Here is a 6,000-nt window from a genome sequence, read left to right as displayed (position 1 = left end):
TTGACCAAATTTTACCACTAAGGCCAGGACCACACACACAGTTTTGATGCAGTTTTTGGACCAAACACAGGAGTTCAGACCAAAGAATGGAGATGCATCTGTCTTTTATATACACCTTTTCTTTCCTTTAGGTTCACTTCAGGCTTCGGTTAAAAAAACTGCATCAAAATTGTTTTCTCGTGACACATTGTGTGATTTTGTTTCCTAACATAAACCACAATCTCAGAATAGCTTTGATAAGAGTGGTGATTGTGTGAAAAGGGTGTCCAGAAAATAAAACCTTTTTCATAGTGTACTTCTGAAGATTGGATAGTTCAAATATTTGCAATTGAGAAATGTGATAAACACACAGAAAAGCTCTTCTATTCAAAGAGTATAAGTCGAGAAATTTGGGAAAGTTTATGGCAGATAAAAAGCTAAAGGGATTCATCTTTAGAATTTGAGGGTTTACTGTGCATACTTAAAGGGGTTTTATGAAATGTCCACAGGATATGTCTATAAGGCACCATTCACACCAACGTGAATAACGTCCGTATGCTGTGCATGGAAATCATGCGCAGCACAAGGACATGCGTGAGTTTTCACACAGGGAGAGACTGCTGCGTGAAACTCACTGCATGTCCTTTATTGGTGCGGTTTCACGCACCTACGGGCCCATTAAAGTCTGTGGGTGCATGAAAACCACACACAGCACACGTATGCATATACGCGGTGCATGATTTGAACATCAATTAGATTTAAAAAAAATGTGCTTTGTAAGTGCCTGAATAGCGCATGCCACTCGCAAAGCATACTGATGCATAACGCAACACACACGGACCAGATTCATGCTTGGGAATCTGATATGCTCATGTGAATGAGGCCTTAAATATCAGATGTGGGTCCCACCTCTGGGACCTGCACCTACCTCTAGAACGAGGCCCCCTAAACCCCGTTCTACTGCTGAGCTACGCTGTTTCTGGAACTCTCATAGATAGTAGTAAATGGCCGTTACAGAAGCAGCGTAGCATGCGAGAGACACTGTTTCCATAGCTACCATTCAGTTCTATGGGACCTACGGAAACAGCGTAGCTCATCGGGCTACGCTGTTTCGGTAATTCATGGTCGGAAATCACACGCTTCAGCCATAACAATGAGCAGTAGAACGGAGTTTAGTGGGCCCCGTTCTAGAGATAGGTGGGACCTGCATCTATCTGACATTTATGAAATATCCTGTGGATATGTTAGAATTGTCTCTGATGGGAAAACACCTTTAATACAGAATTCGAGTTAGGTTGCAGCAGTAAAAGGGAGAAAGACCTCTGTCAAATACAGAACGTCACATGGCAGGTGGTGTTTCCCTGTGGGCTTCACAATTTTTATTAACCCTATCCCTGCCAAGGACATCTCATATGTCCTGGCAGGAAGGCAATTTAGTAGCCAAGGATGTATTTGATGCATCCTTGCTACTAACCGCTGTAACTCGGTCTGGATCATAGATAGATCTCGGGCTTGTTTGAAAGATTTTTAACTTTCAAACAAGCCTGGGATTGCAGCTCTAGCTACGATCGAGCCTGAGTTCTAGTCAAAAGAAACGTGGGTGGAAGTGAGAGATGCAAGTATATTCATCTGTCACTTTGCACTGCTCTAGCCCTGACTTATCCAGCCTGAGTTATAGCAGGCTTAAATGGGATCTGCATATATTTTCAGCTCCTATTTTAGCCTATATGGAGGAGGCGAGTGGATGTCCGCTTTCTCCTGTCCCTGTATGACTATAGATGACCACCGGGAGGAGGGGGGGGGGGGGGTTAGCACAAACTGCAATCACTTTTCCTTGTCAGGGAGCATTCTTGCCCTCTGTCACATATGAGGGGGGGGGGGGTGTCTTTTTTTTTTTTCTTCAGAAAAGGAGTAAGACGAGCAGCAGCTCGTTTATTGACTCCACAATCTAGACATTTACCAGCGTCTGGATAATGGTGTCAAATAAGTCGCGCCAAGCATCAATAAAGTTTGTACATTTTACACTGTCCCTATCCTGTCCGTACTCGTTCTATAGTGTAAAATCCGCTGTCCGCTTCTTTAGTGATACCCATTACATGCTACAGTCATAGCGATAAAGGTTATCAATAGAAGATAAAATTGAATAAATTTTTCATGGTTGGAAAATATTTAGTTAGTCAGAAAATATATTTTAATTTACTGATGATCGATATAAACGATCGTTTACAACTAGTACTGTCAGGGATCATTACCATGTATATTGTTTGCAAAAATATTATCCTTACACATATATATATATATATATATATATATCAGTATATTTCACAAAGAGATTGGATCTATGGAACACCAAGCTGCCTGCATGAGGGACACGCCTATGGAGACACCCCCTCTGGAATGCAAGAGGAGTGTACAGAAGAACTTACAGCTGAATAGAGCCAATGGAGCTTAAGCACGTCCCACATCTCTAGGGAGGAGTTTTGAGATTCTTTGATCAATAAAAGTTTGGTCTTCACTTCCTACTTCACTGCGGGAGGATCTGTACCACCATTTGTCTGCCTGGTATACTTCTTCCACGCATGCCCTCAGTTTTCAATTTACAGAGGTGGTTATTCGGTGTGAAATAACAGGGAAAAGGAAGTTTGCCCTGACAGTACCACTAAAGGTCATTATTAATTAACACATTAGATAAAGGCCTCATTTACACGAGCGTGTGCGTTTTGCGCACGCAAAAAACGTGGCGTTTTGCGTGCGCAAAAGGCACTTAACAGCTCCGTGTGTCATCACCATATGATGTGCGGCTGCGTGCTTTTCACGCAGCCGCCATCATTATGGCACTCCGTTTGGATGTTTGTAAAGAGAAAAGCACGTGGTGCTTTTCTGTTTTCATTCATCATTTTCACTGCTGTTTCGCGCGAATCACGCTGTTCGAACAGAAGTGCTTCCGTGTGACATGCGTGGTTTTTACGCACCCATTGACTTCAATGGGTGCGTGATGCGCGAACAGCGCACAAATATAGAACATGTCGTGAGTTTTTTGCAACGGACTCACGTTGCACAAAATTCACGGACTGTCTGCACGGCCCCATAGACTATTATAGGTCCGTACGACACGCGTGAAAATCACGTGTGTCGCACGGACGAATAACACGCTCGTGCAAACAAGCCCTAAGTTTAAGAAATTGCAATTATTGATCAGGGTTAGGCTGTGGTTACACATTGTGGTCAATTAAAGCCTTTTGGCCACATTTTTGCAGAAACTAAAGAGGCCTCAGTAACAAACCCTGCGGCCTCTTCAGTCAGCTGATTGGCAGAGGTGTGTGAGTTGGACACCCGCTGATCTGATTTCGATGACCTATCCTAAGGATAGGCCATCAATATAAAAGTCCCTTAAAACTACATCGTTAACGCTCTTTGTTCAAAATGTTAGTCTGTCTATCGTCTCCTCCTAGACATCTGACTTCCATTCTTTATGAGAAATGATCAGCCAAAGTCCCTCCTAAATCCTATTTTCTCCATGGCCTGCATAAGGATATTAAATATGGCTTTGGCAGTAGCCTGTAGCGAGTCATTAATTTGCATCTCTGTTTAACGTTTTGAGAAGAAGGTGCTGATTTACCCTGCGTGACTGCCCTGTTTAATATTTCAATGTGTTGTGGCAGTAGAACTATAGGTAGGTATATCCCATTAACAGTTCGCGGACACTGTGATCTATAAAATCAACAAGGTGCCAGACTCAGGCGCCAATTCAAGCTGAAGATACAGAGTAGCAGTTAAAAAAAACTATTATTGCCTTAGTGGAGAAAGTGCAACTTTAATGATGAATCAAAAATATATACAGTCCTGTAAATCAGTGCACAATAAATGAAATTGGATGTAGTAGATTCCTGAAGGTGAAAGGAGATATCAAGGACTTACGATCGATGGGGACTCTGGAGGAGAGAAGGCTTTCAATGCTATATGCCCAGCTTTAAAGGGTAGAGCGTTTTCTCCAGTGAGGGAATATTCAATATGGGGTTATGCTGGAATGAATTGTCAGCTAGAACCATGAATTGCAATCTGCAGTCCCTGGTGCAAGGCTGCCTAAGAGGTTCTTACTGCTTGAAAGGGTTGTAGTCTATAGCAATCCGAAGAACCACGTGGTAATGGTGGCCTGCCACCAGAGGCTAGGCGCCGCTCACTGGTCCTTCATAGAGCTCACCGCTTCTGGGGCCCGTAAAGAGCTGGTCTGGGGGATGCAGGACCTTGTCTACTGTAAGCTGGAGACTCAATTCGGCCATGGGTGAGCATGGATATAGTGCAGGAGCCCGTCTGTGTAGTAGCTCCTGTAAGTTGCAGATGTAAGGAAGTGCCGCCGCTTGGCTATTTTTTACTAACCTGCTATAGAGCTTTAAGTCTTCCTGCCCCACAATTCTACTCCCCCTCCAAAAAAAACAACAAAAAACAACCTGTTGCACAAGAAACATCTGTTGCTCAGGGCCTGTTGAAAAATGGTGAGCATCTGTCTCTGGTCTAACCCTCATATACCTCATCTATGTGATCTTTCTGTGGCTGGGCTCTGGGCGCATGTAGGGTTGAAGCATTTGCTACACATATTTACAGACAATGATGGTTTTACCTCCTTTACCATTCTTCAAGATGGAGTCCCTAAAACTTTCTTATTTTTCGGTCTGCAATGCCGTACAGGCTCAGTTTTGAGTTTTTCGTATGTCTCTATCGTTCTCTAAACTTGAGGACCTTCTTGGAAATGCATGAGTATATTTGCTTTGGTATTCTCGTGTGTGTGTGTGTGTGTGTATGTGCATGTGTATGTGTATATATGTCCAGTTGCTGCCATTATCTATGCTGAATTACTACGGTTAAACTATTGCCATTGAACTTTGCTAATACCCTGTTTCTAATGTGTTTTTTTTTTTTGTTTTGAGAGGTTGTGCTGCTGTTGTGTTTTTGGATTTTACTTTGATTTCTAAAAAAGTTAGAAATAAAATCTTTAAAAAAAAAAGTGTGAATGAGGGCTAACCCAGATCTGATGATGCAAGTCAGTTAAGTTGGGACCCTCTGATTAGCGGCACAAGATGTAAACCAAGCTAGATCACATATGCAACAGCTGCTGACGCCTTAGGGCAAGGCCAGACGTGGCAGAGTTTTTCCGCTGGAAATGTTGGTGCAGATTTGGGGCAATTATGCAACGAATCTGCACCAACATTTGCATATTTGACAGGTAATTCAGACGTTGCAGAGAAAACAGCAGACTTGCCACAGATTTCAGTTTTGCAAAGGCTGAAATCCGCAGTGAAATTCCGCTTCGTCTCCGCAACAGTCAGTGCATGCTGCGGAGGGAAAATTCTGCACCGCAGCCTATGGTTCGCAGTGGAGTTTTCCGCAACGTCAGAACTAACTTGCCAAAAAATGTATTGAAACAACTGTAAAAAACGGCCGCTGGAGAATTCCACTGCGGACTGTCCGCAGCGGAGCTCCACAGCAATTCTGCCACGTCTGGCCGTGCCCTTACTGTAAAAGAGCACTAGAATCCTGCCACCAGGTTATCTGAAACTGATGGAATGTTTAAGCTGTATGGTGTGTTGCTATTGGTTACAATTTGGTAGGAATTCTGAAACTTGAAAACAATTTTTTTAATTAATTTTTTATTATTTTGTTTTTAATACTAGTATAATGTTAAACCTGTGCCTTTTATATTCCACATGGTCAAGTTTCCTGACTTAGTTTAGTAGACTTAAAGATTTTGCTTTGCTTAAAGGAGTTTCCCAGTTTAGACAGGATCTCCACAGTATATGCCATAAATGTCCGATAGATGCAGGCCCCACCTCTGGGGCCCACACCTATCTCTGGAGCGGGACCCTGTCCCACTTTCTCTTGTTATCATTGGGCTACGACCACTAATTTACGAGGTGACCAGATTTTCTGGTAACAGACTAACACACTTTGCTATGCTGTTTCCGAAACTGCTATAGACGTGAATGAGAGTAACGCAAATCAAATAATACAGTGAGCTGTGCTGTT

The sequence above is a fragment of the Rhinoderma darwinii genome, chromosome 7, assembly GCF_050947455.1.
Source record: "Rhinoderma darwinii isolate aRhiDar2 chromosome 7, aRhiDar2.hap1, whole genome shotgun sequence".
Lineage (NCBI taxonomy): Eukaryota > Metazoa > Chordata > Amphibia > Anura > Rhinodermatidae > Rhinoderma > Rhinoderma darwinii.
This window is presented reverse-complemented; position numbering follows the sequence as displayed.